The sequence below is a fragment of the Myotis yumanensis genome, unplaced genomic scaffold (assembly GCF_028538775.1).
Source record: "Myotis yumanensis isolate MYYU_CA2020_CCGP unplaced genomic scaffold, mMyoYum1.0.hap1 SCAF_20, whole genome shotgun sequence".
Classification (NCBI taxonomy): Eukaryota; Metazoa; Chordata; class Mammalia; order Chiroptera; family Vespertilionidae; genus Myotis; species Myotis yumanensis.
The window spans coordinates 7,764,205-7,787,747 of record NW_027223771.1 but is presented as its reverse complement, the minus strand read 5'-3'; the positions used below and the strand labels follow the sequence as shown (position 1 = coordinate 7,787,747).

Genomic DNA, 23,543 nt, shown 5'->3' with positions numbered 1-23,543 from the left:
ACTACACATCTTACTGACGTATTGGAACCATTAACCTGGACCAATAATGCTTAAAATCGAAATAGAGCACTCCAGGGCCTTGCAATTATGGGCCTATGATTTAAGGCAATAATTCAAAGTCACACAAAAAAGCCCACATTTTTAAGCATCTCCTAAATTAGCTTAATTTTTTTCCATTGACCCTTCCCATCTTTCAAGAAACAGGGCTAGATTTGTCCTCTTCATCTGTTATTTGAAAACTCCTTCCTCAGCTTATGCAATTCTCCTCACACCCTCCCATCCTCCTCATTCTTGCCACAATAAACACAGACTACCTACTGTAGATATTTTTCTTCTTTAAAAAAACCAACAAACAAGGTAACTGATATGGAGGTGGCAGCGATGAAAAGATCTATGTTATCTGAACAGTGTCAGATAAACTATCACTATATACTCTTATGCACTTCAATTGGACTCTATAAATCCTTAATTCATCTATATTAATCCCCAAGATAAACTCCAAAATGACTGCCATTCAAACTCACAGACAGTCTGAATGGGTTATAGTTAACTCCCAAAGTTAGATGTTTAAACAAAGCATTTCCATGGTACTTATTTACTTCATATCAGAGAAAAATGAAAAGTGTCTTACTAGAAACGACGTATCAACAAAAAGTGCACTTAGATAGGATCCTTGAAGAAACTTCTTCTTTGTGACTTTTTCACAAAATGCGACTCCTTAATAAAGAAAAAATATGAGATGGGTTAGTAATTGCTCTTAACTCCGACACAGAATTAAATATATTTCATTATTACAAATTCTAACAACATTATGTCTGGGAGATAGCTCCACAAATACTTGCTGAATAATAAAAAAATAAATGTTTAAAAGTCAATTGTTTTATTTGGCTAAGAAATATAATGTTAGGCCACTGAGCATGTCTAATGTCACTAATCCATTTTTTCAGGAAGTGTGACTGAAATGTTCAGTAACATTGTATGCACTCCAAGATTCACCAACTGGCTCCCTGGGTTCCATTTCCCCATTCGCTAAGTATATCACATGATAATGCTTTCTATTCACCTGATACACACAGCCTACTGAATTTATGGTTGGATAAAATAGTTGAGAATGCAGTACAGTGAACATTTCCATTTAGAAAGAAAACTGTCCATGGGTGATTTCTATTGCCAGAATACATGTTTGTATTCGTATACAATATATATACTTGTAGCTTTCACTGTCTTTCAAGGGAACATAACACGAAAATGACCATAAAATGCCAAAAATGAATATAAAACTGATCAATGTCAATAATTCACATTAACAAAGGAACACTGGGAATACTAACCAATGAATTAGTGCATAAAAAATAATCCAGTCCTGCTACATTTTTGCTTGGAAATAGTAGCAAGACATTTAGGCAGAAAAGGGAAACATGGTTAAAAACTATGCCTCTCTGTACCCCAAATGCCAGGCTAAATTATGATGCTAATCCAATAATGCAGACTTGCATGACTGGGAGACTTGCATGACTGTAGTGCTTGTATAATTATCTACCATGAAACACACTCTCATCTTCAAAAAATAAAACCAAAACTAAAATGTTAATGCTTTAGCCAGTTGTAAATAAGTTTCATATATTGAACCTCTAAATTCCACTGCTTGTCCAGGCACGGGCTAGACACCTGTTCCTCTAACTGCTGCCCCGCCCAAACCTGGTCCCAACCAACCACCTAGCTCCCTCTACTTCTAACTAACTTACATGGACTACAAGCCATTGCCCAAACTATCAAATCAATGTCTATGACTTTCTTCAGCTTTTTACCCAAGTGACCGAAGAATACCCCATAGATATGGCACGTTAGTAAAAAGTCCTTCATGAGAAAAAGAAAGCGAGAGAGAAAGTACTGCGGCAGGAAGGGGACTAAACCATGAGGAAAGGTATCCAGGGAAGACCCAGTGTAAGAATAGTAACAAGAACAATTGCAACAGCAGCGGGAACATCTGAGTCTTTATCATCTGCTAATCGGTATCCTAATTGCTTTACATGTGTTAACTGATGTAAAGCCAACAATAACCTCATTATTGTCCCCGAGAGGAAACTGAAATACTAAGAAGCAACTTGCCAAGCGTGACGCAGCTAAGCTGGTGGAGCGGTGAGGACCCAGGCATGCTCCAACAGCTCTGCCGCACCAACCACAGTCCAAGTCATGCCCCTATGAGTGAGCTAAATAAGTGACAAAACCAACGCACACTGTGGCAACAGGCTCAAAAGACCGCAAAGCAAACCTCAGTCTCAGAGGCCGGTACATCCGAGCAGCTGCTGATACACACTGATAGGCACTGCCCATCCACACCTAGAGGTGACAGATGCCCTGACCAAGGGCAGCGGGTGCCTGCTGTGAATACAAATGACAAACGGAGACCTTCTCTATACCTTGTAAGGTATACTTTAAATTTCTACAGGACAGTTATCACAAAAAAAAATTACACAAGATAGTATCACAAAAATCGCATGGTAAGTATTTTTTAATGAAGAAGGCACTCTGAAACAACCGAGACCTTCGAAGGCATCATCATTTCAATGATGAGTAAATGCTGACTATCATATTTTATACTGTGGCACAAGTTACTGTCAATTTCCAATTTTCCGTATTAACAAGAAAGGTTAAATGACCAAGGTCCAAATTCCTCTCTTCAAATGTCTCAACTACACTTGACCAAGCAAACAGACAACCCGTTACAATTGTTGATAACTGAAGTCCCAAGTGACCCAAAATAAATCACTTGCTCACTAACTCCTCTGTCGTTATTGATGCCTAATCAGTGAATGCCAATAAGCGAGAAAGCAAAGTGAAATCAAAGTACTGCTGACATGATAGGCAAGAAAGTATTCTACGATGGTGAGAATAAAAAGACTTCTATCTAGATAATGAACAGACATTTCACCACTGAAGAGACACCAATCCTATATAATAAAAGCCTAATATGCTAAGTGTCCAGTTGTTCAGTCACCTGTTCAACCAATCAAAGCGTAATATGCTAATGATATGCTAAGGCCACTCAACTGCTCGCTATGATGTGCACTGACCACCAGAAGGCAGACGCTCCGACTGGCAGGTTAGCTTGCTGCTGGGGTCCGACCAATCGGGACTGAGCAAGATGGGCCAGACATGCCCTGGAGCCCTCCCACGATCCCTCCCCGGCTGCCCAACCTCCCCTGTCCCTCTCCAGCTCCAATTGCACAAAGGATGTCTGACTGTCGTGCCTAAGGTATCAGTCGGACATCCCTGAGGGTTCCCGGACTGCAAGAGGGCGCAGGCCAGGCTGAGGGACCCTCCCCACCCCACCCCCCCCCGCCACCAGCAGTGCACAGATTTCGTGCACCAGGCCTCTAGTAAGTAAAACTGTTTAGTATCATTACTCAAAGAAATGCAACTTAAAACCACAATGAGATGCCAGTAGCCAGTAGTCCCCCCTTATCTGCGGTTTCACTTTCTGGGCTTTCAGTCACGGTCTCAAAAATGTCAAATGGGAAATTCCAAAAATAAACAATCCATACGTTTTAAATTACATGCTATTCTGACTCGCGTGAATCTCGTGCGGTCCAGCTCTGTCCGCCTGAGATGTGACTCACCCCTTTGTCCGGCGCATCCACGCTGCACATGCTCCCGCCCATTAGCCGCTGAGTAGCCTGCTAGGCCATCAGGTCCACTGTCGCGGTATCACAGTGCCCGTGCCCCAGTGACCCTCATTTTACTTAGCAATGGCCCCAAGCACAAGAGGAGTGATGCTGCCATTCGGATCTGCCAGGGGGAAGCCGCAAGCGCTTCCTTTAAGTGAACCGGTGAGTGTAGTGCAATAGGAGAGAGAGACCTCATTCTGTAACTTTTATTAAAGTATGTTGTTATAATTGTTCTATTTTATTAGTTATTATTGTTAATCTCTTGCTGTACCTAAATTAACTTTACCATCGGAATGTCTAGATAGAAAAAAACATAGCATGGATAGGGTTCGATATTACCCGTGGCTTCAGGCCTCCACTGGGGGTCTCAGAATGTATCCTCCCCCACCCCCCCCCACACACACACCATGGACAAGGAGGGGACTACTGCCTAGTCCAGCCATGGGCAAACTACGGCCCGCGGGCCGGATCCGGCCCGTTTGAAATGAATAAAACTAAAAAAAAAAAAAAAGACCGTACCCTTTTATGTAATGATGTTTACTTTGAGTTTATATTAGTTCACACAAACACTCCATCCATGCTTTTGTTCCGGCCCTCCGGTCCAGTTTAAGAACCCATTGTGGCCCTCGAGTCAAAAAGTTTGCCCACCCCTGGCCTAGTCACTAAAATAGCCAACCTTAAGGAGACTGACAGCACCCAGTGCTGATGAAGATATGGAGAAACGACAACTCTTACTGCTGGTGAGACTGTGAAACCGTACAACTACTTTGGAAACCAGTTTCACAGCTTCTTATCCACTTAACATACACTTAGCATGTACGGTAAAACATACACTTAACATGTGTTCCAGAACTCCCACTCCTTGGTTTTTGCCAAGAATAACGAAAGCATACGTCCACACAAAGGCTTGTACTCAAACGTACAAAGGAGCTTTATTCTTTTTTAAAAATATATATCTTATTGATTTTTTACAGAGAAAAAGGGAGAGGGATAAAGAGTTAGAAACATCGATGAGAGAGAAACATCAATCAGCTGCCTCCTGCACACCCCCTACTGGGGATGTGCCCGCAACCAAGGTACATGCCCTTGACCGGAATCGAACCTGGGACCCTTCCAGACACTCTATCCAGTGAGCCAAACCAGCCAGGGCAAGCTTTATTCTTAATAGCTTCAACTAGAAACAACCAAGATGTCCACAGAAGGTGAACGGAGGAGGTGTGGTATAAAGATACAATGAAATACTAGGCAACAGAAAAATGGAACAAAAAACGGATAGACACAAACATGAATGAATCGCAAAAACACGTTGGCGAGAGCAAAATGCAAAACACTAGTGAGTGCACACTGTATGCTTCCACTTGGGAATAAATCTGCCAATTCTTGAGCCCCGACCAGAGAACCTACAAAGATCCAAAATTGCCACATTATGAAAGCCAGTCCTCAACACTGGGAAGCTCCATACACATAATTTTCTGACCTTACAAAGTGCAGAACAATCGGCATTATCTTTTAAGCCTTGGTTTCTGCATCTGTAATAATGTAATAGTAGCTCATAAACTTCACAAGTTTAGTTGTGAGCATTCAACAAGCATCGAACATGCTCGGTGCTAACTAATCAAAGGGCTGTTGTTGCATCGCCGTCACGGTCACTGTAATTACTGACGGGAGGACAATGTGTTCGGAAAAAGAGAGAAGCCAGAAAACAGACAAGCGGGACAGACGGATGCCCCTGGACACCAATGAGTTAACTTCCCTATTAAAATCTCATCCTTTGCTCGAGACATCAGAAAGGCAAACATTACAGCAAACACCAAATTAGAACTTTTGGAATATATTTGGAATCATTCACTATCTGATACTAAAATTGAAAAAAAAAAATGCTGCTGAGGTCTTACAAGGATGCACAGGCATATAAATAGATACTAAGTCACAAGAAACAGTATCTTTAAGTCGGTAAAATTTCACAGAAGCAAGCCTTTAAGGAAGAAAGTGGTTTTAAGCACCCAGGGACTGTTCCAGTTACAGGAGGTAAGAAAGATGACACAAACTTGAGTAGGTGTGATGAACAAAAAGAGCAAAGCCGGTGCAAGGCAGACAGATGGGCACAGCACAGTTACGCCCCACCTTGGAGAGGGGAAAGGAAAGCATTTGAATTTCATATGACAAAAAAAATGCAAAGATAAAGGAAAGGCAAGACTAATAATCCCGTCAGCTGGAATCATGCACAACCCCAGCCCTGAGTAAGGTTTACAAGCTGGTTCTTATATAAGCCCCACGACAACACAACCTATTCCGTTCTCTGCCAGGCGAGAGAGAAGTGAGCATTTGTGTCCTATGTGACAATCTACTAAAGCCAAGAAACGCTGTTGTCCACCACGCCCCTCCACCTCCATCAATATCCCCTGAACTGCCCACGAGGCCCCAAACATCTCTTCACACAGCTGCTGCTCTTTTTTAAAGAAATACCACACAGCGTTCCTGGATAGAATTCGCACACCATACAATTCACCTGTTTACACACTGGAGTGTTTTTTATAGTCACAGGGATGCGCAATCGTCACCACTAATTGCAGAACATATTCACCCAGTACCCATCCGCAGTCACTCCCATCCCCATCCCCAGCCCGCAGCCCAGCCTGCAGCCCAGCCCGCGCGGTGGGACATCGGCTCCTGGCTCTATAGTCTGCCTGTTCTGGACGTTCTGTATAAACGGGACCACACCAGCCAGGCAATGGGAACACGCACTTCAGGCGGGAGACGTGCAGATGTGACACACGGCCTCACATCAGCCCAGGCCACTTCTTGCCACCGGATACCTTGAGGAAAGCTTTTATTCAGAGATCTCTGGCTATCAGAATTGCAGACAAGGGCCTGGCCAGTGTGGCTCAGTGGTTGAGTGTTGACTTATCAACCAGGAGGTCATGGTTCAATTCCCCATCAGGATATATGCTGGGTTTGCAGGCTCGATCCCCAGTAGGGGGCGTGTAGGAGGCAACCGATCCATGATTCTCTCTCATCAACTGATGTTTCTATCTCTTTCTTCCTCTCCCTTTCTCTCTAAAATCAATACAAATAGATTTTAAAAAAGAAAATGTATAAAGAGCAGGTCAAGTCGTTATCTAAGAGTCATGGAAAATATGAAAAAAGAAATAAATGAAAGCTCATAAATGAGGTTCCAAAGACGGACTGGGCATAGGTTCTGACTGCCTTTAAACCCCATTAGGAAGCAAGGTGGAGAGTTCCAAAGGCATCATCAATCGCAAAAGGTTTTCATTGACATTACGAGAGATTTCTGGTGTTTACAGTCAATATGCCCTTTAATTCTGGGTGATAGTTTTACAAAAAGAATGTAACGTGACTAATGAAACAAGTCAACTTCTACAGCAACATAAAACACTGACAAAAAAACAAAAACTTTCATTCTAGGGAAAAAGTGCTTACAGGTAATACATATTTCAAACAACTTCTAGAAACCAATCAGAAAGAACCCCCATGCCTAATTCCTACTTTATTTTAAATTTCCCTTGTTAGAAAGCATAAAAGACAGAACCAATTCACTTCACCTCCAATGAACATATACAGTGCCACCTTATGAAACTCAACAAGGCGTGTAGCGCCTAGGAATGGCACACCTACCATTCATTACAACCATAGGACAATTATCAAGATCATAAAATAAAACTGGGAAAACCAAGAGAGGAGAAAAATAATGAAAAGAGGTACATGTGGTGTAATTTTCAAAGATGATCATATTCACCAGATGAATCGTAAGTGTGGAAGCCACCTTTTCTGAGAACGTCCCGTATGAGAATGAAGTGGTACCACAGAAGCCCTGGGCTGCATATGGGCCCAGAGCTCATTCGTGTTAGGATAGAGCCGAGGCTTTGCCAATATACATCCCAGGGACCAGCCTTCGACAGAAGAACCTTGCTTTGCAGATAAAAGCATGTAAGACCCTTGCCGCCCCCAGAACCCGCAGCTGCGCGCTGTCCGATGCAGCCGGAGTGTTTATACTCAATTAGCCTATTTCTCAGACAAGGAACTTTCTGGAGCCCCTAGCTCACCCGGGGAAGCTGACTGCCCATGTCCTTTCTTAACTCCAAGCTCTGTAGCACCGACAGCATAAATCAGTGTTTTTCAACCTTTTCCATCGCACGGCACACACAAACGCATTCATTACTAAAATTCTCTATTTTTTGCCGATCTGACAGAAAAATCGGTATGATTTTGATTCCTTCACACCAGACGGCTATTGTGGTGTTGGCTGCTGTCATTCTTCATTTGACAACCTAAGGGAAAAGAGGGCAGTGCCCCGACTACACCGTCAGGTGCTGATGTTGTTAAAGTTCTTGCACCTCACAGGTTGGAAATCGCTGGCAAAAATAGAGTCCCACTCCCTCTCCCCCGAGAGTAGAGACTTTTATTCAGAACAATGGTGATAGAATATCTAAGTAACTCTAAAAACTATTTCCCTAAACCATATGAAAAAAGGCAAAGGAAATTCTACCAAAAAAAAAAACAACACAAAAAAACACACACACGCTTTCAGCATCGCCTGCAGACGAAGAATGCTGATACCACAAAATAAGGAATGAAGCCAGGAAGCTCACCCCATCCCAGCCCTTGGGGTCTCAGGCTGTCCCTTCACCCCCACTGGACACAGGCTTGGTGGCGAGGAGGCTAGCAAAGCAGCCGGGGGCGGGGGGCTGGGGAGGGGCAGGCATTTGCAAGGACCCCTGAAAATATTAAACCTACCCTCAATCTGAAAGTCCTGGAACCCAGTCAGGTGGATCAGAACTGAGAAGGAAGTTCAAAGTTCTAGCAATTTAAAGGCACAGACACCAATGAAGGCGCCCCTGCCATGTAGAGGGGCGCACCCGTGCCCCATGTGGCCTCTGGGGGAGGAAACGGAGAAGGAAAAGGGATGTCCTTGGGCAAGCGGACAGTAAAGGCAAAAAGAAAAGGGGGAAATCTAAGGTCTTGGGAGACAAAACAGAACCGTAACATTCCAAGTCTCACAGCCCTTCTCTGACCAGTCAAACCAACCAGAACCAGGGAACTAGCAGGGCAGTGGACACTGACAGAAGAGGGCACCAGGAAACTAGGGGTACCACAAACCCCAACGCCGTAAAGACCAACAAGGACACCGAAATCCAGGAGACCAGGAGACAGAATGTGGCCCCTACCGACCGAGCGGAACCCCTACCAACACCCCCGAAAGCAGGCGAGGAAAAGGGCCACTCAGTCCTCCAAACAGAATTCAATAGGTTCAAGCCAGACCTGAAGGCAGGAAAACCACTGAATCCAAAATCCAGACATTTAACCAAAAACGGTCCAAATGCAGAAAAGCTGGCCGAATGCAGAAAAGAAATAGAAAAAAATGAAAAGTTATCACAGAAGGGAGGCACCCAAGGGAGAATGGACTCAAATACAAATGCGCTACCACAGCCCACCGCGTGCGCCAGGAGCCACGGCCACCCACATCTGTGCTGTTTCCTCTGCTTCCACACTCCCTGTCCGCCTCTTCATAATCACTCACGAGCCACAGCCCTCCGACACCCACTTACATAAGCAACTTTGCTGTTGTTTTTCATAGGGAAGTGCCCTATCCGCTATGTCCTCATGTATGACTTAACCATTGAACATGTCTAAAACCATGCTGCTGTTTCAAATAGGTTTATCAGGTTCCTATTCTCTTTTTCACGTGTCACTAACGAAGTTTTTGAGTTTGTTCCCCAACTCCATTTATCGCATGAATCCTGTGGTATTTCGTGCCCAACCTCGTATAGCGCAGGGAATTTAGGGACGCATAGGCCGTATCAGACCTGACGGCAGACGTGTACGTGTGGTTGGTACACACACGCATATTCCGTCACTCTATTGAGAAGGCCTAGAAACAGCAACACCCCGGCCGCAATGAGCACACCCGGCGCCCAGACCTTGGTTTCTAAACGCCATCCTCCAAGAAAGCCAGGGCTCTTTGGGAAAGAAGATGATTCCAGGACTAGGTAAAATGCACGCTGAGCCTGCAGCTTCTTACAGGGCCAGACAGCAAGGAAGTCCTTCAAAAAGGATGGAGACAGGCCCAAAGGACACAGAGTCAACCAGAGGGACTCCCAAGGGCCAATGCGGACCAATTGGAGCAATAAAGTAAATAATGATAACGTGAAATCACAGCCTACCGATAAAGCATCTTGGGGTCTATACCAATATAAAGAAGTGACTAAATAAATAACGGAGAGGGGACAATTCTTCATTACGGTAGACTTTCAGTTGGTAACTGAAGGAAAAAACAAAATCATTAGGTAAACATTACAGTAGTAATTGCTGTAGATAAGTTCCACTGATGGATGCTAAAAAATGAATGGGTGAAAGTCTGAAGAGAAACGGGAAATCTAACAGACTCCCCCCTAAATATTTTCCCTTCTCGAAGAGAAAAGCTAACTGTACAATGGAGAAACCCAGCGGCCACCTTAACTGCGATCAACATGAGCATCGGCAGCAATAAGACACCGATGTAAATGGACCTCTGGGCCTGCCACCATTACTCGGGTGGTATTATTGCCAAAAAGAAAACCCCATATGAATCGTAAGAAAGCATTGAAGAAACCCAAACTCAAAGACATTCTAGAAAGGAATAACCAGTACTTCTCAGGAGCATCAGATCGCAAAGGCAAGAACGAGTTCTAGCAAGACTCCTCCTTATGCTTCCTGTACATAAGCCCCCTCGGGTCCCTGCCCATTTCATCCCTTCCCTTCCAGTGCCCTTCCAGCACCATTTCCTGGCCAAGTCCTTGGGCCTTATGACCAGGAACTGTCTCACTTCCGACAGCGAATCCTTCCCTCCCCTGACCCAGCTGTTTACCACCCATCAGGCGCTCCCTCACAGGTAAACACACCGCCATCCTCTCACGCCTGCTGCTCCTCCTGGCGCCCATTCAGTAAGCTGCCCACTCACTCCCCCCTGGTTGCCCATACACCTCATCTTCACTCCTCACTCTTCCTTTCACCTTCCACATGCCTCCCATCACGGAGTCTTTCCATTCTACCGCCCACCTCTCTCACAAATCCACCAATTCCTCCCTTCCCCATCCCCTCAGCTGTGGCAAGGCTACCTGACCCCTTTAACCAATTTCCTGCCACCCCTTTAGTTGTTCTCCCCGCCTACCAGGTTTAACTCTCCCCAGAGCTCTCTCCACAGTGCAAGCAGCAGCAGTCCATTCCCTCCCAGGCTGAGGGTGCTTCATTCTCCCTAGGACCAGCTGCAAATTCCCTAAGGCAGTGGTCGGCAAACTGCGGCTCGCGAGCCACATGCGGCTCTTTGGCCCCTTGAGTGTGGCTCTTCCACAAAATGCCACGTGCGGGCGCGCACATACAGTGCGATTGAAACTTTGTGGCCCATGCGCAGAAGTCGGTGTTTTGTGGAAGAGCCACACTCAAGGGGCCAAAGAGCCGCATGTGGCTCGCGAGCCGCAGTTTGCCGACCACTGCCCTAAGGTCCCTGGCAAACACTGTCCTCCCTCCTCACGCAGCTGTCCTATTCAGTCTGCAGGGTTCAACCTACATTGAAGGTGCCACTTCTGGAAGGAACTTTTCTGCCTCTCTTGCACCTGGTGAATCGCCCTTCTTTGTGTTCCCGGAACTCGCACTGCCCACATCAAGCACACAGCAGAGGGGATGATGAACATGTATGTCCACACCCCCATCCATCGCGCTGTGAAAGCCGAGCCTGTGCACCGGGAGCCTCCTCACCCAGCCGCGTGGGCTGAACGCAGAAGGCAAGGACCATCACGGTGAAAAAATCGCCAAAGCAACACAACGCTTAAAAGCAGCGAGCCCCAAGGAACCCCTGGCTCAGGAGCACAATATTCCTTCCACTATCTTTGTGGCACTTAATTCTTACTTTCATAAACAATTCCATGTTAATTGGACACAAAGCATGCCAAGTTAAAGAGCATCTAGATATCATCTCATTTTATAATTAAAGCGATGCCCAGAAAGGGTGTTACTTGCTAAAGCAGAAAACACTATAAAACAGCAATGCCAAGACTGGGCATTTTGATGTTCTTCAACTGCATACTTTAATCTCAGGAGTCAGGGTTTTAAATGTTGAAGTTGAAAAACTTGACCATTTTTTCATTTCTTCTAGGAGAGCAGATGACTAAAAACAGAACAGATGAATCACCAATTCACTTTAAAGGATCCACAAAATTACCTAAAATGTTATAACAAACATAAGAATATTTAATTACGGCATGAGAGTAATAAAGATAATACTGAGTCATTATTTTAATTATATGTTATAAACAAGACATGGGTATCAACTATATTCCAGGCCTGTGGAACATATTCGCTGAATATCTAGTGAGGTATCTAAAAGAGGATTCTTACTCCAGAGAAGCTGAAAATGTGGAAAACAACACCCAACCATTACAAAATTATGTCGAAAAATCAGGTGAAAGTCGTCCCTTAAATTGTTCCCACTTTCAGAGGAAAAGCCTTTCTTCTCCGAGCGTCAGGAATGTGAGGAGAAGTTACAACCTGCTGCCTGAGGCATCGGCATAAACTGGGAATGTCTTAGCCTGGACAACGCAACCTCAGTGTCAGCAAGCACACCTACCTACTGCCCCGTTCTGGCTTCTAAATACTCTCCCCCAGTCAAGAAGACGAGGCTCCCCGAAGAGATGGCTGGTTCTCAGGAGGAAAAGCAGGAGGGCAGCCTGGAATAACTATGGTCCCCAAAGAAGGAAGTGCTCCGGAAATGACAGGAGCACTTCCTGTCAATGAATTAAGCAGCACCCACTGACGGAATGTGAGTTAGCGTGGAACCTCAAACTCACATCAAAACGAGTCCTGTGCCAATAGGGAACAGAGTATAACCTGCTTGATAAAAAGAGTCTATGAATCTATGGTGTTATTAAATAAGCAAAGGAGAAGGCAAAGTTCTCCTTTACCATGGAATCAAATGCCAAGCAGTAAAGGTGGGAGGAATCATAGAAAAACACCGTTTTGAAACCATTGTGTGATAGCTGATTCAGGCAAGAATCCTCAATGAACGCTAAAACTCCTATGTGAGCATTGTAGGGAGGACAGAATATTTACAGCCCCAAGTGTCTCCCCACAAATTATTCAGTAACAGCAACGACTACAATGATCACTTTACGGGGAGAACCGGCGGGCACCCCTGAACTAAGGGGTCCCAGTGCGCATCATCAACAACGGGTCAACCTGACATCACACTGCTCCTAACGTGGTGCTGGGGACACGCCGTCACTCAGGTGGCATTCCTGCCACAACAGCGTAGCCAGGGTCTAACAGAGCAGCAAAATGGCGAACCCAAACCGAAAACCATCCTACAAAGGGCCTGTGCTCCTCAAAACTTTTAAGTTGGAAAAAGAAAAAAGAAAAGGTTGAAGGACCGTTTCAGAAGAAAAGAGACCAGATATGACAACTATAATGGAATAGATACTATATTAGAAACAATGCTACTAAAGAATAGAATTGGCATAAATAAGATTTCAACAGGAACTGTGTATTATAGTATCAATATTAAATTTCTTGAATCCATCACACAATGGTTACGTAAGAATATGTCTTTGTTCTTCGAAGATATCAGCTGAAACAATTAGGGTAAAGGATCATGATGTGTGCAACCTACTCTCAAATGGTTCAATAAAAATATTTATAAGAGGAAGAAGCCCGGCTGGCGTGGCTCAGTGGTTGAGCGTCAACCTATGAACCAGGAGGTCATGGTTCGATTCCTGGTCAGGGCACAGGCCCAGGGTGCGGGCTTGATCCCCAGTGTGGGGCGGGCTCGATCCCCAGTGGGGGGCGTGCAGGAAGCAGCCGATCCATGATTCTCTCTCATCATTGATGTTTCTCTCTCTCTCCCCTCACCCTTCCTCTCTGAAATCAATAAAAAAAAATTTTTTCAAGAGAAAGATGAAGAGGGGGAAAAGAGGAGGAAGGAGAGGAAGCAACAGGAGATCTACAGAGTGGATTCCTGCTATTACTTTACAAGACATGCTATTCTAACGTGCGGGTTCCTTGTTTCAAGAACACAGTGATGAATGAATGCAGCATCTCCGTCTACCCCTGTGTGCATCTGGGATGTGCTGCATCAGATGATACGCGTCTGACTAACTGAGCAGACGTCCAGCTTTGGCATACTCCACAAGATGTAATCAAGGGGCTTCCAACTGTAAATAAAATAAATACTAACATCTGTTTCCAGACTTTGGGGCCACTGTATAAACAATAATGAAGCAAACATGCCAAATGTTAACGATTGACAGGTACATGGAAGTTCGCTGTACTGTTCTTGTAACTTTTCTCTAAGTTTTTCCCCAAAACAGAACAAACACACACACACACAAATTTGTTTGCCAATACTAAAATGTTACTCGTCCTGGGAAACTGAGCCATTTCTGAACAACGCAATCTTAACTCCCAGATTCTTCTTTCCCTTTCCCTCCATAAACCTTGTCAAATGAAGGTTAACGCCATTAAGAAAAAGGTTTTCAGTGTCAAAATAAACATCCTGCTAAAGTGGTCCCCAACTTGCAAATGGGAGATAGTCCAAAACCCCACGTGGGAGTCAGCTGCTTAAAATGCGGAATGATTTTCACTATCACCAACAGTGGTTAGGTCCCTGACCTTGGCCACAAAAGCTCTTCGAAAATCTTTGTTAGCAATACAGGTGAAATCCGCACTGTGTTTCACGCAGACGGTGCTAAACTGCAGAGTCCCTCCCCCTAGCCTTTCTGAGATAAAACAGAAGTCGGTGGATAAGCTGAAGGGAGGAACTGGATGGAGGAGATGCTGGTTAGTAAGGAGCAACGAGTAACTAATGACACTTTCCAACACTGTTTCACAGGGAGAGGCATTGCCAACGCAACAAGATGGCGAGATGGAATATCAGGAAATGCCACTTGCGCTCAGCAGCTCTGACCTAAAATGCTGATGGCAATGTTTCTATGCATACGGATTCACAAGGGAGTCCTTTACAGCCCGGAAAGTCCCTTTATCGCTTTTAAGGCAGACTGGGAAAACCAGTTGTGGTTGATCCTTCTAGCTGATTAGGAAAACTTCCACACTGGCTCAGCATTCCCTCCGTTCCTAGGTTCCGTGATGGGCTGGTAGGTCCCGAGCACACACAGAGCCAGGTAGCCCTGCTGGAGGGACGCAGCCTAGCACCCCAAATGCTCTGAAATGGTATTCATTCTGCAAACAGTGTGTTGTATCAACACCAAGGGAGAGAAACTTTGTCTTGAGAGATTAAAATTGGTATCACGAAGACACTTGAGCCACAACTTGAATAAATAGTGCGATAGGTATATAAGCAAAGAAGCACGCTGGTTCCTAGCAAAAATATGAACAAAAGACACCAACGCCCTCATTCAAACATCTACTGTCTGCCCAGTGCCAGGCAGTGCGCTACTGCCTGGAGATGCAGCCACCAACCAGACAGACAAGGCCCCTGCCTTCACAGAGTTTACGTTCAGGTAATGGAGAAAGGCCATAAACTAGCCCAGCGGTGTGGCTCAGTGGTTGAGCATCAACCTATGAACCAGGAGGTCACGGTTCGATCCGGTCAGGGCACATGCCCGAGTTGTGGGCTCGACCCCCAGTGGGGGGAGTGCAGAAGGCAGCCGATAAATGATTCTCTCTCATTATGGATGTTTCTCTCTCTCTCCCCCTTCTCTCTTTTTCTCTCCCTTCGTCTCTGAAGTCAATAAAAATATTTTTTAAAAAAACTAAACAAACAAGATATGTATAAATTTTAATGAGTATCTGAAAGGAAAAAACAAGATGTGTGAAGACAGTAACTAACGGAGGACAACATTAAACTGGGTAGTCTGAGTGAGGACGTGAACCCATCTTACAAAGAACATCTCAAGCAGTTATTACAAAAAGTGCAAAGACCCTAAAACAAGGACATCCAGGGTTTTAAGCACACTGACAGGTCCAGGTGGCGGAGGGGAAAGATCATTCAGGCCACAGAAAAGAGAGGAATGGGGAGTCATCGGAAGATTCGAAGCGGAGAAATGACAGGACTTAGCTCTTAAAATAATCTCTAGAGCTGCCGTGTGATAAAAGAACTTGTAAGGAGCAAGAGAGGGAACCAGAAGCCCGTTCGGAGGCCACTGCGGTAATTCATGCAAAACGTACGGTGCCTTGGAATCAAGAGGTGGCAGGGGAGACAGAGGGGTGGAGCGGCTCAAGGTAAATTCTGAAGGTGCGACCGAATGCGAGATTGGACAGATCTGAGAGGAAAGAAGGGAAGGCGGAAAGATGGCTTACGTTTCTGGCTCGAGGGCTGCCATTCACTGAGACCGAGAAAGCCAGCAATGACACCAGGTTTGGGGGGAGGAGGGAGGAAGATCGTGGGAGAGGAATAAATAGCTGTGTTTTGGTCACATGGCTAAAATTACGCTCGAAATGCCAACTAGATTTCCAGGTGGATATGGAACTAAAGGGCAATTCCGGGCTAGGAAAATAAACGTGGCCATCGTCAGCCTGCGTGGCCTTCTCGGGGAACAGCCAGCAGCTGGCCTGAACGGGGTCAGAGAATGGAAGGGCAGAGGCTGACCATGAACCTGGATAGGCTAGAATCCTATCGGGAAGTGAACCATGACTAAAATAATAGCCATAGCAGCAGTGGTAATAGTATTGGCAGGGAACAAACATGACTGCATTTGAGGGACCAAGCTCCATGCTGAAGCCTTTATAATACACATCTCGCCTCATCCTCGCAACAACTCCATGAAGACTGAGACCCTGCCAAAGAATACAAAGTACCAGACTGGAGATTATAAGACAGTATGATTTTATTTATTTTATTTTTTTTAAATCCTCACCTGAGGATATTTTTTCATTGATTTTTAGAGAGAGAGAAACATCAATGTGAGAGAGACACATCGACTGGTTGCCTCGACCAGGGCCGGGAGCCTGCAACCGAGGTACCTGCCCTTGACCAGAATCGAACCCAGGTCCCTTTAGTCCCCAGTCGATGCTCTATCCAGAGCCAAGCCGGCCAGGGCAGCAGTATGGCTTTACAGGCCAATCTCTATCCCTTACATGACTGCCTCCCTGCTGATTTTCCACGCCTTCAAATTTTTTTCATAGAAGAAGAATGACATTTAGATCTGAATTTTAGAAATGTAATTTCCGTCTCTATGTCAAAGATGGATTGTTTGGGGGGGCAGGGGGGGAGATAAGAGGTGAGACAGGCAAACACAGTAGCAGTCGATGCAAGAGCACCCTGCTTTAATAAGCCAGCAGTCACCTTCCCAGGTTAAATGAAGAGGACCCCTTTGTCCCAAGGGTCACAAATCATAACTCAAACCAACCCAAGTCCACCTGCACACACATGCTGCTGGTAACAAAGATAACCTGGTAGATGGGTCCAGCTCATGCAGTGTAAGTTCACCACCCACTGCCAAGATAGTTCTCAAACCATAACTTTGATACTGATGGTTGAATTTTTTTTAAAGTTCACAGACTAAGGTCTATATTTTTGTTTAAGGAAGAAAATAAAAATAGTATTGATTCAAGACAGCCATAAAAAGATGTGCCGTGGTTGATGCTTATTAGTAGGCTGATCCACTACTGTCTGTTTTTCACCCATGTTAACAATTCCTCTGGCTCCCAGCACCATCAGATTCAACGAAAGAAGGAAGTCACCCGCTGTCACACACCAAGGTTCAAATACTGGCATTCTACCTCAGAGACCTGCCACTTTTTAACTTATACACTTATGACTTCATCTCAAGGGATTACCAAGACAATGTGATATTACAAAGAATATGAAGTTCAATAAACAATTAAATTCAGTAAATACAAATATCCATTCAAATCGGTAAATAAAAATGGATATTAAAGTATAGTATTTACGAATAGTATGTGTCAACACACATCAGGTGCTACACGTGAGACTTAACAAGTGGATTTCCGCTCAATGATAATAAACTGGACAGGTCCACAGATTACGGAGTACACAGGTAAAGCACACAAAGATAAGTCATTTCATTCCACAGAGCAGGTGAAATGAAGAATAGAAATTATACAGGGGGAGGCAAAAGTCACTTTACAGCTGTTCATATAGGAAATAATACAATAAATAATAGCACAAGAATAAACGGTTGCACGTGCTCGCAACTGTAAACCTACTTTTGCCCCACCCCGTAGACTACCTCCTAAAGAAAAGCTATTTTTAAAATACACCTATGGCAGGTATGTCATAAAAATATTTTTCTAATTTCACATTTTAATGACTGCATCTTGAAAACACAGTTCATTCCTAAAGGGCACGTTTCACGGAAGAGTAGGGAAACTTATATTTAACGGCAGCTTTTTTTTTTTTTTAATTTGGGGACATTAGAGAGGTTAGAATCAAACAATGATTGCAGATTAAAAATCTAATGTAGAAGAGCCAGATAAGCATTTTATGTAGACTCTGGCGGTGAATTTAAGAGGCTAGGATACTGTATCCCAAACAAATACGCGTGCATTCTCCTCTATTTACGCGCTATAGGAAGTCCTTTGGCCACAGACACTACACATACATGTACTAGGCAATGTACCTACGTAATCTTATTGGAAGAAGGGATAGATGGGGGAAGAAATCAAGAGAGATCAGGCAATGCGCATTTTTGTGCACTGAGCCTCAGGCAGTGCGCTGGAAACTTTCACACCCATTATTCCATTTAACCCTAACAACTCCCAGGGACAGGCAGAGTAATTCCTCCGGATTTTACAAACGCCTCCTAACTCTGTCAGGGGGGGAGCTGAGATGCGAACCAAGATCTGAGGACAAACGTGCCAATCGGTACACGGGCAGTGTCCTCCTGTTGGAGGCTATGTAACTGGAAGGAGCCACATGTATGCTCCTCTAGTTACTTCACCTGAGAATGTTCACAGATGCTCCTTCTCATCTAGAAAAAAAGCAATGATGATCATTTTCAATCCACAGAGCAGTATTTCCACGGTCCCATCACTGATAAAACTCCAGCACACTTTGTAACATTCATAGGTACCAAGAGTGTATCTTTAAACAAAACAAAACAAAAAGCAAGCAAACAAAAACAAGAGAGGTATGGTCTGATTACTGACAGTATAAATGCCCACAGACAACCCAGAACCATCATCACTGTATGTCCCCTAGCCAGATTAAAAGCAGCAAAAGGAGAAAAAAAAAAAAAAAAAAAGGAGGCTTTCAAAAACTTGGCTGTCAACAGGCTACTTCCCACTAACAAATTTGTTTGCAGCCTCCTCCTGGCAAATCAGAACACAGATCTACTCAAGATTTAATTGAAATAGCTCACACGTTAAAATCGTGGTCTATTCAACATTTCCCTAATTACTTAACTACCCTCAGCATACACGACACTATTTCTCTCTCGGTAACCAAATGAATGACGGATGTTGCTATTGCTCGAATGCTAATACAATTAATATTACCCCGCGGAGCATTCTACATGGAAGATACAAAGCTAGCATGCAATTGTCTTGAAAAATGAAACACCACTCCAAACAACGCAACATCCTTAAAAGATTATTTCCAGTTGTATTTACAAAAAAATAAAAATCTTTGTCACACATACCTATTAAGGAAACAGAAAAACTCTTAAGAATCTGGAAGGAGGTCATTCTCAAGCCATAAATCCACACGATGACACTGTACTTATTATTGCCGAATCGCAATGAGCTATGTTCCTTCCACTGAACAACCCTCACCATTCACTCAAATCCCTTAATTTAAAAAAAAACACAAAAAAACTTTTACTGGAAATAAATTTCTGTTAAGTATAATTTCATCACCTTTGTTCCAATGTGAGACACACAGTTTTATACACAAGTAACAATAATGTGAATTAAAAGAAACAGATAAGCAAAGTTTGTGTAGGGAGGTCGCTATTACTTCAGGAAGTTTAAGCTTCTGCTGGAAACAACCTTTGAAACACATTTCGAAAGTCTGAATGCACCAGGTATCCAAATCCCAGTCTCAGCTCTGCAGAATACTTTCATTATTATGACACTATCATCATCACCACTGTTCCACGAGAACCCACGCTGAGAACTGAAAGTGATTCCAGAATCCATCAGGACACCATCATCTACGGAACAAGCTAATCCTAATACTTCATGACACACAACGCGTTCGCTCCACGTGCTACAAAAAGTCTAGCGAAAACTGGCATCCACTTTGGTGGAAACATTTTTTAACTTTTTTTTCCTAAAACAAAAGTCACCATACAGTGAAAGAAATGAGTTGACCGAGACCCCCCAAAATACACACACACACACCCAAACAACACAAAAAAAATACAAAAAGTGGACACAAAAAAGCCATAACGGCCCAATGGTTATTTTACTCCCCATTCCTCCACTCATATTTTTTTTAAATGCCATACTTATGCTTTCAAAAAAAAAAATTTAACTATTCTGTTTACCTTTTGCACAGACCGTGCAAGCACTGCCAAGGTAACAAACAGATTTTACAACTGACAACCCGAGCGCTTGGCAGTCGCCAAAACAGCACAGCTGGACTCTTAAAGGGAAAGGGCTGCGGTGCCATCCGCACCCGGTGGCAGCTTCCAGACCCACGGGAAACAGGCTGAGGAGCGATGCTCTGCTGTAAAGGGCGCGCCCCGCTGTGGGCAACCCCCCGGCCTGCCCCTCGGATCGCCCCGGGACGGCGGGCGGGAGCCCCGATCTCGCGGGGGAACCGGAGCGCAGGTTGAGGCTGAGCCGCTCCCTTCCCCGCGCACGCGGTTCCCGACCCGACCATCTCGGGAGGCTCGCTTCCTACCTCCAGCCTGCACTTCCACGGGGTGAAAAATAACAATAAATGTTCCCTTAACTTAGCAAGGCTCACTTTTTCCCAAGTTTTTCTTTTTTTTTTTCTTTTTTACTGTGTCACCTACTAACTTCATTCTCGCTGTTCCAAGACAGACGATAATCGAACTAAAAGGCAAAGTTCTTATCGCACAAACCCTTCCCTGCGAGCCAGGGTCCGCTTGGATGTCGGGGGACAGCGAGCTGCCCCCTCCTCGGCCCCCCGCTTCCCCGAGATGGTCCCGTATCCGCCCCCGCAGGTGCCCCCGGCCCGGGCCGCCTCCCCGACCCTCCAATAGCGACCCCGCCGCCGCCACTGACATCTCCACACACGGGGAGTTCGCACCGAGACGTTCCGCCCCTTTAGACCGACCTTCTCCCGAAGCAGAAGTGGGGGGACTTCAAGTCCCGCAACAGCGAGCGCCGAACGCCCCTCACTCGGGGCGGGGGGGGTCAATCCCTTCGGGGAGACCCGGGGCGCGGGGTCCCGCCCCGGAAAGGCGCCAGGCCCCCCGGAGACTCCTCCAACTTTCAGGGAGGTGACGTCCCAGCCCCGAACGCCGTGCGCGCCCGAGAGGCTCCCGCAGCCGAGTCCGCGCTGCCCGATCCCGCCCCGGCCCCGCGGCACCCCTCCGGCACCCCTCCGGCCCGGGCCCGCCCTCGGGGCACCCCGCCCCCACCCCCTCAGGGCTCCTGGCCCCTCGGTGCGGACCGGACCCGACCCGACCCCCTCCAGAGCCGCCTCCCCGCACCCCGCCCGCCCCAGCGCCGCCAGCCCGCGCCACGGCCTCCCGCCAGCCGGACGCCGCCCTGTCCCAGCGTCGCTGGGGCCAGCGGGCTCCGTGCCTCGGTCGCCCTGCATCCCGCCCCAGCGAGCCATAGCCCCCGGCCGGCCCCGTCGTCGGAAGGCCGCCCGGTCCGGCGCCCCCAGCCCCGAGCCCCGAGCCCCAGCGGCCCTCACCGTGTCCCCAAGCCGCGGGCAGGCGTGCACACGCCGCAGCCAGGACCCGCCGCCAGCTCCGCGTCGCCCGGAGACGCCTCCCTCCCTCAGCCCGGGACTCGCCGGGACCGCCGCGCACGGATCCCCACACCGGGGCTATTTTTAGGAGCCAGGCCCGGGCCAGACCGGAACTCGTTCCTGCCCGCGCGCATGCGCACTGCGCCGGCGACCGCGGTGTCCCTCCGCCAGCCTCGCCTTCGCCTTCCTCTCCCCCGGATGCCCGGCTCGCTTCTCCCATGAGCCGTCCCTAGGGACCTGCTCTCTCTCCTCGGGGGGGCCCTAGAGTCCTGGGTAGGGGGGAGGCATTGGTGAGGGCTGAGGGAGGCAGGCCGATGGGGAGCGAGCGCCACTCCGCAAGGACAGGAGGGCGGACTATGTTTTTCCGGGTGGGTTAGGAGACGGATCACCCGGCACAGGAAGGGAGATGACGGCGGCTTGGCGCCGGGCTGCGGGATGGAGCTGGCCTTCCTCTGAAGGGCCGTGTTCTCCAGGGAGGGATACTGGTCATTTGATGAGGGCTGGGGCGGCTCCCAGGGCGGGCCGGCCCGGTAGCGTCGCGCCCGGCTGCCCCCACCGCCCTGACCAGCCGGCGGGGGCGGGCCCCGAGCTGCTAGAGTGACACGGCCCGTGGCCAATGACCGCGCGAGGCCGCCAGTGGCAGCCAACCCGGGACGCCAGGGGGCGGGGCCGGAGCATGAGGTCTCTTGCCCGACGGCGCCCTGCGCGGCGCAGACGCCCCCTGCCGGGCTCTGGGGCCGGGCCAGCCCCCGCCCGGACGGCACACTTGGCCTCTCCCGACCTCGGCTGGCCAAGCAGAAGCCCACGCCCTGTTTGTGGTCAGGCCCGCACCTGTGCCCACGCCTTGGCGGCCGCCAGGTTAACCTCATTGAGCAATCGCAACGGTACCCGGGCCGGAGAGAGCAGGGTTTGAAGGGGCTTCGAAGGCCTTTTGGGATTGGCCAGCCAAGCTCACCAAGACCCAGGAGAGCCACAGCCTCCTAATCTTTCCTATTAGTAATAATTAATTACTAATAGAGGCATAGCCAGTACGCCTTGAGCGCTAAACTGTGTGCCAGACATAGCTCACCAGCTCTTTCAACATCGCCACGCACTAGATTCAGTTTCTGTTCCCATTTTACAGAAGAGGAAAGGGAAGCGGAGGTCACAGGGCTGAGAGGAGGGCACTGAGGACTTGAACTACCTACTAACCGCTCTGCCTGCGGCCTTTCCTGAGAGAGGAGCCAAGGAGATGAGCTGGGGACACACAGCTGTCCTGTTTTGTGGGGTTACCGTTGTGGCCCCTGTGTCCTGCAGGCTGCTCCCCTCTGCAGCCATTCCAAGGCCACGCTTGCCTACGTCTGCACCCCCAATGCAATGGACACAAAGCGAATGCTCGTTTTCACCTGGAGATGACGCATCCCTTCCCATAGAACTTTAAAACCAAGGGATGGGGAGGGTGAGCAGGCTCCCAGAGGCTGTGGGCAGAGGAAGCTGGAGGCTCGCTGGCTTCCTCCCTGAAGGAGGAGGCCATGTACCCGGGGAAACCCAACACCAGACACTGAAAAATAAAGCTGCATGCTGCTCAGAGCCCACAATGGAGGGGGTTCAGAGGGGCCAGCAGCGGGGGGCTGGGGGGAGGTTTTGGAAACACGTTAAAATTTGGTGTCACTCAGCAAGAGTGGAAATGCGTGCTCTTTAACCGGCCCGGACGCTGCAAACCCAGCTGGGTTTGGCTCCTCCGCTCCAGGAAAAGAGGAATTTGACTCGTTTTCTTCAAAGCCTAGGGTCTGAGGTGGGGGAACAGTGAGCAGGGCCTCCCTCCTTCCCACCTATGCTTCATCCTGGAAGGGGAAGGAGACTGCTCCAAAAGAGGTTTTCCTCCTCGCTGCGCCACCCCATGCCCCCGCCCTTGCAAAGGCCAACTCTTCAGACCACGGCGCTCACACCACCTCCTACCCTTTCCAATGCTGTCGGTCACTCCAGAGAGGTGGGCTGAGAACTTGGCCGCGAGTCCAGCCGAAGCAGAGATGAAAAGA

At 47.2% G+C, this 23,543-nt stretch overlaps 1 protein-coding gene across 6 annotated transcripts in view; it reads right to left on the bottom strand.

The window, feature by feature from the left end:
• The window catches only part of MEF2A (myocyte enhancer factor 2A), a 59,602-nt gene extending 38,000 nt beyond the window's left edge, over nt 1–21,602 (bottom strand). For 5 of the 6 annotated variants that reach the window (XM_070400537.1, XM_070400539.1, XM_070400535.1 and 2 more), the window contains exons 1-2: nt 21,469–21,602; nt 632–717 (exon numbers count right to left, since the gene is read on the bottom strand). The gene's annotated coding sequence lies outside the window, so the exon portion shown is untranslated. The remainder of the gene's footprint in view (nt 1–631; nt 718–21,468) is intronic. The other variant, XM_070400536.1, reaches the window with a different exon arrangement.
• Nucleotides 21,603–23,543: the final 1,941 nt, after the last annotated feature.